This window comes from Chiroxiphia lanceolata, chromosome 6 (assembly GCF_009829145.1).
Source record: "Chiroxiphia lanceolata isolate bChiLan1 chromosome 6, bChiLan1.pri, whole genome shotgun sequence".
NCBI classification, from domain to species: Eukaryota; Metazoa; Chordata; class Aves; order Passeriformes; family Pipridae; genus Chiroxiphia; species Chiroxiphia lanceolata.
This window is the reverse complement of record NC_045642.1, coordinates 59,379,937-59,393,823: the sequence shown is the minus strand read 5'-3', so window position 1 is coordinate 59,393,823 and position 13,887 is coordinate 59,379,937.

Here is a 13,887-nt window from a genome sequence, read left to right as displayed (position 1 = left end):
CTCTGCCCTGGTCTTAACCTCAGCACAGGATCTTACCTCTTCCCTGAAATAGGGGTTACACGTACAGCAGCTGAGCAGCCTCAGGACCAGTGTTTTATTTCCTCTTTGCTTAAAACTGCCCTTTTTGTGGGCTATACCCATGCAGTTCACTGCTTTGGAGAAACACACAGAAACTCAGGTTTTGCAGGAGGATCTAAATTCAGTTATTGCTTTGAAGTCATTACTATAATCAACACCAAAAAACATATGGACTCAGATGCACTTCCCTGCTTTCCTTGTTTTTGTGTGCTCTTTGGGATCCAGGCAAAGTTCCTGCAGGTCTGGCTCTTTCTCACTCTTACTACCTATGTTTTCTCTTTAGCACTTGGAAGCCTTTTCCACTCCTCTCTGGCTGGATTTCTTTATCTCTGCTGGTCTTGAAGTCAACATCCTTCTGGATTAGAGCACGCTTCCATGTCCTGTTTCCTGCACACGGTGTCTTTCCCAGAATCTACAGTCCCTTTGGCATCTTCATTTTTCAATTCCCTCAATTGTCAGGTGACCTCAAGCAGACTCCAAAATGATCAAAGTTCCTACCTGATATCTGCAGCTTAGTTCTCTTCCCTCCCTATCCCTTAGGTGTTCATCATACTCAAGAAATGAGGTTATAGCCTTCTCCTTGTCCATGACTGTTGCAGCGGAACAGACTGTCGGTAACATTTAATGACCCCTATGCAAAAGCATAAAAGCTTCTCTCCTCACCCCTTGTGGATTCTGGGACACTGTAAGCCAAAGGGAGCCAAGAAAGAAAAAGATTCCCTGCTCAGAGTGGATTTTGTAGCCCCTCAGACATGCAGAGAGAGTCCCCTGTAGCAGCAAAATTCACAAGCTGTATGTGGAGAGGTTGCCCAAATTGTCACTTAAGTTAACATGAAATTTTACAGTCTTTCCCTAGGAACATATATTACTTTAACAAAATAAAAAGACTTTCCCCCTTATCAAGTATTATTCTTTTACATTTACAGTTTGCCTGACATACAGGAGTAATATTCCATGGTTTGCTACAACTTATAAGTTTATGACCCTTCTGTGGCAGATCAGACTAAACATAATTCATTCACAGCTACTTAGTGTTCTGGGAAATAAACCCCTGAACTTAAATAACTATAGTGTGACCTCTTTAAAATATTATTTATGGGTTAAGAACTATTATTATGTACATATCAAGATGTGCCAAAGGTTATAAAACAAACACTAGTCAGCAAACTGCACTGTTTACAGGCCGAGTCACTTGTGGCTTGCTTTCTCGTCATGGTCCTACAAATATCTGTAAATGGAGAAAAATAAGACTTGGCTGCCTTGGTAATTAAAATGAAGTTGATGCTATGGATCACTAAGGATTCAATAACAAATAATTCTCTGCCATAAACAGAATGCCGAACTATAGCTAAGCAATCCAGTTGAAATACATGGTGTTTTCCATTAAAAGAACATTGATTGCCACAGGGGTGCAGCCACTGTCACGATTAGCAGGGAAATGACAGCCCTTCATCTGCTATTCATTTTGTAAATCAGGTGATTGAATGCAGGGAGAAAGCTCCAAGCATGTAATGTAAGGCTCCCAGAAGGGAATTTCAGGTTCTGGTTTCGATATCTACCAGCCCACAGGGGGTTTGGGGAGCGTGTATGTATTCATTGCACTGTTTGTTCATGTGTAATCCACCTATATCAGAACACATCTTGTGCACAAGGCTCCTAAAATGTTTTATGGGCAGGGCTGTATAGACACATAGATCAGAAATGTTCATATGACTCAAAACTACATCGTGTAATTTTATGTGAGAAATCTGTCATGGTTTATTTCCACTTCCCCTCACTCCCCCCTTATAATAATAATAATATAATAATAATAATAATGACAAAAAAGATTTGAATGAAAAGTTAACCATCATCTCTATCTGGACAAGTATTATAACAGCCACATATAATATCACAGGACAGCCTCTTCTATTTCTTTTTCAGACAGGGAGGTTCCCCAGGAATGTCAAAGGGGTTTAAATAATTTCTGCAGTAAGGACAGATAGAAGTACCTGCATACAGGTTTTCTTTGCTTTCAAATCAAGTCCAGCTCACAGAGATCATCTCCATCCAACTTGCTAGACATCAGGGACAGTTTCATGCATGTAAGGTAAATGCTGAGTAATCAGTATGAGGAAATAAATAATTTTTCAGCCCTCTGAAGAGAGTTTTTTTCTGTTGTTAACTCAGGGGAATTTTTTTCTCCTTTGAGTACAAAAATACTGCATAAGAGAGCTGGTACCAAACCAGCAAACAGCACTGTGGTGAGGGCAATCCCTAGAGGTGGTGAAGACCAAGTTCATGTCCTTTTGAAAACTTGGGGTTTGCAGCTTTGTGTGCCACATCCTATGAGAATGCTTTGTCTGTTTACCCTCCTCTGACACTGACCAAAATCCCATCCTGGGCTGAGCCAGCTTTCCCTCTGGGACCTGGGTGGAAACCAGCACCTTTCCCATCAGAGGATTGTGTCCCTGGAATGTTTCAATCCATTTTGTTCAATAGTTCTCTTCTGCCCTACTAGTTAATGATTCTTCTACTGTGTTTGCTGAGGGATCTCAGTCTGTTACACAGATTAACCTTTCCTTCATCATTTGATCCCATTACACCAGTGACACCCCTACAGCAACTCCAGATATTCACATAAACCACCATTTTCATTGGATTGAGGCTGTTGAAAGATCCCAGTTTATTAGAAAGCAAAAGCCAGGTCTTGCACCCATATGGTGCAGTATGGGAACAGGGAGTTTGCTCACTGTAACCGAGAGTTATTACTTCCCGCAGAAGTGGGATGGAGTTGTATGAATTCCAGGATGATATCCCTTATCTGGGTGAAAAACTGACTGCTAGCATGTGAGCCAAACTGCTTACAAAGTCCTTCTGAGTTTCCCTTAGAACATGGCAGGTGCAAACTTAACCAGCAGTCTCCAGGGACATGGGAGGTACTGGAAGAGGCAGATCTTGAAGTGCTGGGTGTATTTTCCATCAACAAAAAGTAGGTAGCATTTCCTAATATTTGGTTCTTTTCCCTGTCTCACAGTTTAGGTTAATGTTTACTCATGGTAGGTATTTCCCATGACCTGCTTTAGTTTAGCTGAAGCAGGACTGTGGGGGACCTGGCTTTCAGAGGAGCTGTGCATCCATGTTTGTATCCTAGCCGAGAAAAATCCAAACCACAGAGAAACCAGGGCATGCTGTGAGCATAGAGCATCTGGGACAGTGTGAGCCAAGGAGGAGGACCCTGGTAGAGGAACTGAGTGAGCTAGGTCCTACTCCTGGCTCTGTTCCATCTGCAGGGTAGTCTCAGGCCACTACTTTTTCCCTCTTTGGCCTGTTTTCCTTCTTCCCTTGTGCATTGTCTGTTTTGATTGCAAGTTCTGTGGGACAAGCTGTGTGCTTCTTGCTAGATGTTCATCCAGTTCCTAGCACAGTGTAGTCCTGTGCTTATTTAATTCCTCTAAGGCACCGCTATAGTGCAAATAATATTAGATATCTGAACATTTTTGCTCTTGTATTTTTAATAAGATTAAATACGTGTTTTAAATGTGGTCCTTTGCAGACCTCCTGGTTTTTTTTCATTTACACCCCAGAGTAATTTTCGGCTTTGATTGCACAGGAGGCTTTAACATTTACATCCCTGGAAGAGGCTGGAGCTGTTAGTTGAAAGCACAGCCGTGTGCTGCTCAGTGCAGTCCCAGCCTGCCCAGGGGGCTGCCCTAACTAACCAGAATCAAATTAAAGCGCATCATAAAATTACAGCATGCTTTTCTGTAAAGTTTTATTTTTACTTTCCTAGGCCTGGCCTTCAGGTTTCATTAGGAGCAGCGCTCAGCAGAGCTCGCTGCAGGCTGAGGGTACCCTCTAGAGGAACAGGCAGCAGTGAAAAACAGGGATGCTCTGTCTTCCCAGGGGCTTTTTTAGGGCCAGTGAGAAATCAGGGGAAATGAAATGCTGAGTCTGGCCCCTGCCCACCTGTGCACTTTACCCTGTGCAAGGGAGACAGGATGCTGGTGGGTTTAGGTGTCATGTTTAAAGGGAGATATGTGCTGCCTTAATCCTTCAAAAATCAGGGCTTTGAGGTTCTCGGGGCTGCTGGGAAAGATGCAGTACAAACAGGGACACAACACTGTTCATGTTTCCTCCTGTCCATAGTGCTGGCAGAGAATCAGGTAGGCTGGAAAACATCATCAAGTCCAACCATTATCCCAGCACTCCCAAGCTCAACACTAAACCACGTTCCTAAGCACCACATCTAAGAGTTTTTTGAACGCTTCCAGGGACAGTTATTCCACTACTTCCCCAGACAGCCTGTTTTGGGAGGTTTGACCACCTTTTCAGTGAAGAAATTTTTCCTAATACCCAATCTAGATCTTCTCTGGTGCAATATGAGGCCATTTCCTCTCATCCTATTGCTTGTTACTTGAGGGAAGAGACCAACACCCACCTGTCTACAGTCTCCTTTCAGGTAGTTTTAGAGAGTCATAAGGCCCCCTGTTTAGCCCCCTTTTCTCCAAACTGAGCATCCCCAGGTCCCTTAGCCACTCTTCATCAGACTTTTGCTCCAGCCCCTTTCTCAGCTCTGTTGTCTGTCTCTGGACACGATCCAGCACCTCAACATCTTTCCTGTAATGAGAGGCCCAAAACTGAAAACAGGATTTGAAGTGTGGCCAGGTTGGTACAATGGCCTCAAGGCTTGTTCTCCAGGCTTACAGGGTCATGCAGGCTGAGCAAGACACTCATGCTGTCAGTTTTCTTCAGCCTGGCCAGCCCTGCTGGGAAAATTTCTGCCTCTGTCCATGGAAGGGGTAGGTCTTCCTCAAATGAAGCCCCACATCATGGGAAACAAAGGACTTCTTTGGTGTCCAAATTTTTGCAGTTTTTCCTTCTTCATAGGGACCTAGTCCAGCACTGAGCTCAGCTCTCAGGCTCCTGTGTGTCAGTGCTACACCACTAAGATAAATTCATCTGGCTGATCTGCTCAGCTGGAGACCAGCCATATTCTTTACATTCAGATCTCAGCACTCTCTGGTCCAATCTGACTGTTTCTTCACTCTCAAAAAATTCTCTTCTGGAAGGAGTGACTTCTGCAAGTAATACAAGGGCATTGGCAACACAGCTGGTTTCTCGAAGAATTATGGAAAAGCTTACAATATGTAATGACAGCACAATGTGTATGCAAAATGATGTTCCCATCCCATTCTCCCATTGCAAATGCCTAAGCTTTATACTCCTATTGCCTTACCTCATGGCAGTACTTCAGTGGCTCTCACGTGGTTTGAAAACAAAAGAGGCAGCTCCATCTAGAGGTCTGTGACAAGGCAGAAAAACCTGGTTTTCATAGTTCTGCACTTATGGGTTTCTGTCTGATGCAGTTCTGTGTAAGTGGGAGTGCTTTTTCTTGTGCGGGGTGGCTTTACCTCTGATTCCAAAGGAGGGAAGAGTCCCACTGTGGTAATCACCATGGAGTGGCGATGGGAATATGCTGGTAACTTTTACTCATAGATGCACACCAACAAAAGGGCTACTTTAAGTAATTAGGAATCTAACAGTTTGATTCAAAGGGTACTTGGGATGGTTTCTTTGTATCTCAGAGCTCTCACAGCACTGAGATTTTAAAGAGCTTGATAAAAGTGCATGCACTGCATATTTTTTTCCTACCAGTAATGATTAAAGCATAAACATAGAGATACCTCCACTGAATAGCATATCCCAGAGTGCAGGCCTGGCACAGCACTGCAATTGTATGCTGGTTTTGGTTCTGAACCAAGAGGAGAGTTCTTTATAATGGACTGAAGAATAAAAATCAATCCTTAGGTAGAATTTAAAGGTTAATAATGCTCAATTGTGTGTTTCTTTTTCTTCTAATCACCTTGTCCAGGTAATTGTTCCCTTCTGTCTTTGAGCATCCTTCATCACCGTTACCTGTAAATCCATTTGTTCTAACCCTTTTCTGCTGTCTTTTCAACTTCCATCTGTACTATAGGTATTAGAGATGACAGATCTGGTGGTTACTAGAAAATGTACAGATAAATAGAAATTATTGGTCAATGCTGACATTTCAGAGGAACAGAGTTCAGCACTTGAGGTGAAAAAAGAATATGCAGTTCTTGGCAGATGAGACTTTGTTTTAATGAGAAAAGGAAATTTAATGAGAGACAGGGCAGGAAACTGATAGATGAGGCTCAGTCTTGACTGATAAAAGGACTTTGAGGGCTTGCTGATCCTTCTTCAGAATTAAAGGAGTCGACTCAGTTAGGTATTATTAGCATTAGTCTGCAACATGCAGTCATAATAGTCTCATAACCTTAGTACATTTTTTTTTCTCCTCTTTAGTTTACTTACTGTTAAACAATATCTACAATTGTTTTAGCACAGATTATAGTCTTTTTTAAGTCTTTGGAAGACTTGAAAAATTGCAAAGTTAAACTATTCAGGAAAAGAACATCATCCTACTTCTTAAGGAATAATACTAATATTAGATAAACCTTTCTGGAGAACATTGGGAATGCCAGTCCATAAACAGATCTCTGGCACCCACTGCAGTGGATTTGTTTACCATTCTCTCCATCATTTGCTGTTTCACCTGTTCCAGTTTCAGGGCTCGGTCTCCTTCATCTGAAATACATCTACATACCGTTGCAGTGATGGGTCCTGATCTGACTCACGACTCTGAATCTTAACATAATTCCCTAATTTCAAATGTGAACCTGTTACCACATTCATCTAGGTCTCATCAGCTGGGCTTAGGCAGCAGCTCCTGACCAAAGTAGTATAGAAAGTACAAACAAAGATATTTCACAAATGGAAGGACCATCCTGTCAGTGTTCTGTGGCTGGCTGCACCAGCAAATCACAGAATCATTGAACCTTTTGTGTTGGAAGGGACCTTTAAAGCTCAATCCCCATGCAGTGAGTGGGGACATTAACTAAATCAGGTTGCTCAGAGCTCTGTCCAAACTGATCTTGAATGTTTCCAGGGATTGGGCATCCACCACCTTTCTGGACAACCTGTACCAGTGTTTCACCACTCTCATTATAAAAAATTTCTTCCTTATATCGAATCTAAATCAGCCAACTTTTAGTTTAAAACCATTACTGTTGTCTTACTGCAACGAGGTCTACTAAAAAGTCTTTTTCCATCTTTCTTATGAGCCCTCTCTAAGTACTGAAAGGTCTTCCTGGAGCCTTCTCTTTTCTGGGCTGAAGAATCCTCTCACAGGAGAGGTGCTCCAGCTGTCTGAGCATCCTTGTGGCCTCCTCTGGACCAGCTCCAACAAGTCCATGTCTTTCCTGTGCTGAGGACCTCAGAGCTGGATGCAGCATTCTAGGTGAGCTCCCACGAGAGCAGAGGGGCAGAATCACCTCCTTTGACCTGCTGGTCACTCTGCTTTTTGATGCAGCCCAGGATGTGATTTGTTTTCTAGCCTGCAAGCACACACTGACAAATCATATCCAGCTTTTCACCCACCAGCACCCCCAAGTCCTTCTTGGCAGGGCTGCTCTTAAACCATTCATCCCCCAGCCAGTATTGATACTGGGGGTTGCCACAACCCAAGTGCAGCACGAGTACTTGGCCTTGTTGAGCCTCCTCCCAGGGGCTCATTTCTCAAGCTTGTCCGAGTCCCTCTGGATGGGATCTTGTCCCTCAAACAATCATAATGTCCTTTCAGTTGCTGTGGTAGGATCAACTCCTTTTCTGAGCTGACACTCAGATCCTTGGACAGAAAAAAGATCCAGTGACAGCAAAAGGAGAGAATAGCATGCTGCATGAAGTGCACAGTGACTTCGTTAGAAAGACTCATTTCTGCAAGAGGAGCTTGAGGGATGAGAGGAAACAGGAGAGGGAGGTTGGTACAATGGCACAGTATGCCATGCCAGAGGGGGAATGGAGTGCCCTGGAATCCACTGATGTATGTAAAGCAAAGACTATGGAGTCTCCTCAGTGTTTGAAGAGTCCTGCTGTTCATGGAAAATCCTGGGATTCATTAAGCTCTGAGCTGTACCAGGAGCTAAAAGAGGCAGAGATGCTCTTTTTATTCTACCCTATTACCACCATGTAAGGAGAATGCACACACCTCTTACGATCTTGGGCCATTCCCAGCAACTCTCTGCTTCTCCATGATGTAAAGTCCACATCCTTGGGCTTCCTAAATACTTATATATTTCTTGTCCTACTGGTTTTGTTGCATAATGTGTTAGCATGTGCTAGCTTTGGAAAGAGGGTAGGAAGGAAGTTTGTTATCAGAAGCTGATAGGAGGGGAGTTGTATCCAAGGTGCCTTGTCTATAGGCAGGAGCAGATAAGCTGACTCACATCTCTGAGTCCCCAGCACCACAGCACTACACATCCCTATGCATGTACCATGTGAAACACAGACATGGGCATACACAAGAGGCTTTAACCTCTACACCAGGGATAATAGAACACTTTCTAATCACCTGTGCTGCTTGTACAAAACAGTAGTGTCTTGTATATCAGGGCACTGCAGGTTGAAGAAAACTGTCCAGATTGCTTGATGAAAGCCACTTTCATGAGAAGCTGCTGCCAGTCCTTCATGATAATTCGACACTGGTGCTGTTTTTCTATTGTTCTGAATCACATGAGGGTGAAGAAAGCAGAGAGAGGTGTGCATCATTGGTCTTCAGCATTCAGAAAGTGGAAGGGAAGGTCTTTCAGACCTTGATAATACTGGGTGATACTCCTCACTTGTAGGCATTTGTGGCTCTAGGCTTGCTTGTAAACCAGAAGGCCAGAAGAGAACTGTACAATTATCTGAACTAAATCTTCGTGCAAAACAGAAACTCATCACCCTTGTTTGATGCATCAGTCCCAAAAAAGAGGAACTAAAAGATATGTTTAAACTTGAATGTTGGATTCCAGTGAATTAGAAAGACAAAACCATGAATGAAGCGGAAGATTCTACAGCCTCCTATGTACACATTAGTGTATCTTTACTTAAATCCCATTATTATATATGTGGGTGAAAGCTGCTGTCCAACAAAAAGACACAGAAAAATCAGAAAAGCAGAGGGCACTGCAGATGCCTGATGTCTCAGAGCTCTCTGGTTTAAAGGAGAGGTTTGTTGGGCTCAGAGGGATTGGCAGGAGGGGCTGGCATGTGAACTGATTATCCACGTAGATGTCTTGAACCCATTTCTCAGTGTGTCCATCATGTTCGGGAATAAGTGAGAAACTAAATTATAAATAGTAGGGCAAGACTGCTGGGAAAGAAATAAATCCCAGTAAATCAGAACAATCAGTTTGTTCTCCAGTGTTTCCTGTACAAGTAATAAAATCTAATAACTGAGTTGCTGTTAACAGTTAATGACCACTGCATTTGTTAATGGACCCAGACAAATGAGAGCAGTTTAATACAACAAACAGGCCATTAGCTGTATTAATGGTTGGCTTGTAGGAGTTAGGGCTCTTATAAACTATATTCTGCAGTTTATAATACCAGCACTTTATAAAATGACCTGGTGTTTTCCAAAAAATAAAAAATAATAAGGATCAGGTGAGCTCTAATGTAGTAGTGGAAAATAAGTATGCATGGTAACTAAGAAAAGCTGATATTAGGCTAAAATCTCTTTTTCTAGTTTGCACTGGAATAAATCAGGATCAACAGCAGACACACAAGTCTTATATAGCTTAAATGAGTGGCAACTCCGCTTTTGACTTCAATGAGTTTGAGATTGATCTTGTAATTATTATCATTAGAGAGGAACTGGATCTTTTCTTTCCCCCCCTCAGACCACAAATGATTCCACAAATGGGATATTTGGTCTTTAGCAGCTGTCATTATTCAGAGGTTTAACAAGCACTCTTATAGAAAGAACTATAAAAGGCAAGTGGTATAAATAGACTAAAATTAATACAGGAACAAAATAGAGTTAGTTCCTGCTTCACTTGCCTCTACAGCTCTTTTAATTTTTGTATTTTTATAGTGTATTTAGCTGCAGTTCCATTTACAAGAAGTGTCAGCAGCATTTTTTGCAATGGTTGTTATAAAAGCCACAGTTTTTCCATCACTTTACAGACTGACTGCTGAATGTAACCAGTGTCTGGTAGAAATATGAAGTGGAACAATTTAAGCATTTGCTCTTAACTTGCCAAATCAGGATGATACTAAATTATTACAGAATTATAGGTTACTGAAGAAGGGAATAATTCACACTTTGGTAGGAAAAAGGCTCTAATTTGTGTATAGCTGCAGTGTGAGATAAGGCCAGGTTTAAATCATAAGTTTACAACAGAGCTTGGCCAAATTCTTTGGCTTTGTTTATGGAGCTGAATTGCAAGTTTTCCAGATAGACCCCCAAAAACACAAGAGAGAAGTTGCATAAACTTATCCTTGTGGTCACTGTGACCTGAAGGAAGAATGCAGGAGTAAACTCAGAGAGTTGTTCCCATCTATGGCCATTCATCCACCTGCAGGAAATGGTGCCTAAGCCAGTCTAAAGAGGTGTCACTGCAGTTTTTTATTTAGATATGGAAATTACAATCCAGGGGAACACAATGGACTCACTGGGTCTCTCCTAGATTCATCATATCTCAGCCATGTTGTTCCATGTCCTTCCTCTGTTGATTCCTCTCAGCTGGCAATTTGTGGTTTAAGAAGTTCCTGAACCAGGGTTTATCTCATGGTCAGTAGCCACTAGTAAGTCTATCCTCCATAAATATCTAGTCCTTTATGAGGCCACTTATATTTCTGCCCCCCATTTTTGGCAATGGATTCGAAATTATTTTGTGAAAAGGTGTTTGCTTCTATATGTTTTAAACCTGTGACCTCAAAATTTCTGTGACTACCCTTTAGGTCTTGGCTGGGAAAGACTGAAAAATCCTTTCCCATTCATCCAGCTCATACAGTTTTTGACTGTACAGATGTCTCTCACATTTTCCTCTTCAGTCATTCCTTCCCAGACCCAGAAATCTTAAGCTAGAGAGTCTTTCTCCCTTCTCAACCATGTTTCATGCCTTTCATTATCTTCATCATCTTTTTTTCTGTGTGTTTCCTAGTTCTACTCTGCAGTTTTTTAGATGCGGGGAGAAGTGGGTTTAAACATAATAAATGGTATGGGTGTATCATTTATAAAGTGCCTGAGTGACAGTTTTGGCATTGCTGTCAGTTCTGTTTCTAATCATTACCAATAGTCTATTTGTCTTTTTGACTGTTGGTGAGCACTAAGCTGTGTTTTTTTCCAGAGGGTTCTCCACCACTACACCAAAACCTTCTCTCAGAGTGGCAGGTTATCAAACCTGCTTGTTTATCCTGTAATTTACCCATAATTCAGATTACACTGCCTCCTGTGCTTTATTTTCTGTTTGTTGTCATTGCATGTCTTCCAGCACGCTGCTACTCAGGCACGTCAGATCTGTTCGCTCTTCTCAGGGGGTTTCTGGAACAACTCTGTGTCATCAGCCAACTGCTAAGGAAACCATCCAGCTTGGCAGGAAGCACTGGGAAGAGCCCAGTCTAGCTGAACACTGGAGGGCACAGAATGAATCACCGTGCCATGCCTGGAGCCTGGTCTCCGAGGTGGTGCAGAGAAAGAGAAGGGAATCCACGCTCCTGCAGTCCTGCCTGGCTCCCGGAGCTGTGCAGGGATGATCAGCTCTGTCATCACCAGATGGTGCTGCTGCATTCAGCCTCACAAGGTCATTGTGTGTAGGGATGTTTCGATTCCTTGAAGAGAATACTGAACTGGGGATGTTTTTCCACTGTGCAGATGTCTGGAGAGTAGGAAGGGTACGTTCTGACTTCATGTCACTCCTCAATTCTCTTTGAGAACAGGACATTTGGCCTTTGGTTGGGAGTTCAGAATAGGGGTCTGTTCAGATACTGTTTGAGATGATCAGTTCCAGAATGTTCCAGTGTTTGAATGGATAAACAAAATTAATTAGATTCATATCATACGCATCTACATGACTGATTTTTCCTCCAGTAGAAAACTGACCAGCAGTGAGTACTGCTGCTCATCAAAAGTACTTACAACTCTAACTCACCTGTTTTTTCCATGAGTTTTAGAATACTTGCTTTTTTTTAAACGTTCAGGTACAGGAATCGTGCTATCACATGGGACTCCAGTGCAAGAAGAGCCAATGAGCAGCACATTTGGGAGCAAAACGTTCCAAACCTTTCCTAAGGCCAAGGATACACCAAGCTCAGCCAAGATCAGAGAGAAGGACCCTCCACAATGCCTGGCCCATGCACCCCAGCTCTGTGCTGGCCATGGCCCAGAGCATCTTCCACCAAGCAAGAGGTAAATGCATGAATGAAAAATCCCAGATAGATAAGATGGGATAAGGGTGTGGATAAAGATCTTTTAATTCCCAACTCTCTGCGAGAGCTTTGGGGCTCTTGGCTGGACAGAGATGCTCCTGCTCAGACCTCTACTGAAAGGTGGGTAAGACACCTTGCTGGCAGCTGCTTGGGTTGGTCTCTACAGGTACAGAGAGAAGCCAAGCCTGCTCCTCACAGCCTTTCCCCTTCCCCTGGCCCTCTCCCAAGTGCCATGGGACACAAGGTGTGAAAGGAGCACCGAGAGCCAGAGGGACACATTTGTAGGTACCTCAGCACTTTCCTTAAGAAGTAAGCTCCTTGCCTCCAGATGGATGACCCAAATCTGTAGTTTTCTTGGGGAACACCAGCACACACCTAAGAAAGCCTGGCAAGCCTGAATTCCTTCCAGTCCTCTGAGAACAGGCACTCCAGCTCTAGATCCTATTGCTCGCAGTGTGTCTGGCAGGTTCAGACTAGTGGCCTTCAGTGTGTCCAGCAAAATCTTTAAGTGCACTTAATGTCGTGGAAGGGGCCCTTCCGGACAGGGCCCTTTGCAAACTGAAGAGCCCTTGTCCCTGTGTGTGTGTGCCCATGGTGCAAGGGGCAAAAGCAAGGCAGGAGTGGGCCTGTGTGCTGCAGGGCTGAGGGTTTGTGCCGCTTAAGTTCCACAAAGACGCATCTCAGGGGGAGAAAGAAAATGTTTATTAACCAAAGGGGAAGGGCAGGGAAGAACTTTCTTAACCTAAGGGGAAGGGGAGGGATGAACCTTCTTAACCTAAGGGGAAGGGGAGGGATGAACGTTCTTCAACCACAAAGTGGCTGGAGAAGGTAATCAGGCGTTGGAATGGGCTGCCTAGGGAAGTCGTGGATTCTCTGTCCCTGGAGGTTTTTAAGATGAGATTGGATGTGGCACTTAGTGCCATGGTGTCATGGGTTTACTTGTCCTTTCCCCCCTGGAACTAAAGGTGGTTGGTTCCACAGGGGTGGAGCCAGGAGAGTGAAGAGGGAGCCGCTGGGCCTGGGGGGGCCGAATCCCCCTCGACCCTGTCCTGGGACGGGACAGGGTGGTGGCCATGACCCTTGGTCCGTGGCAGCTGCTGTCCCAGAGCAGAGAGGCCCCTGCAGAACCTGCGACCCGAGGAGGTGTGGATCGTACTTGGAGGGGTCCCCTGAGAGCTTGCTCCCCTGGAGGGACCCCACGTAGCAGGGAAAAGACTCAGAGCTTTAACTCCCTGTAAGCCGTGGTAAAGATGATGGTGGAGCGGGTTGTCCCCCCACAGCCCATGAAGGACCATGGGGGATGCACAGACCCCTCGCACCCCCATAAAGAGAGACTTCAGCTATGGCCCTGAGAATTCTCCTCCTGCGTTGATGCAAGGGGCCAAAGGGTGGTTCAAAAGTGTATTTAATACTGTGTATTTTCTGACTTGTTAGTTTTTATCCTGTTAGCAATGAATTTGGATATTATCCTCCTGTACAGTCTGTTTTGCCTGTGTGAACCTCTCTCAATCTTTAGCAGTTTTTGGGAGGGTTTGAATCCGGCCAGAGTAAACC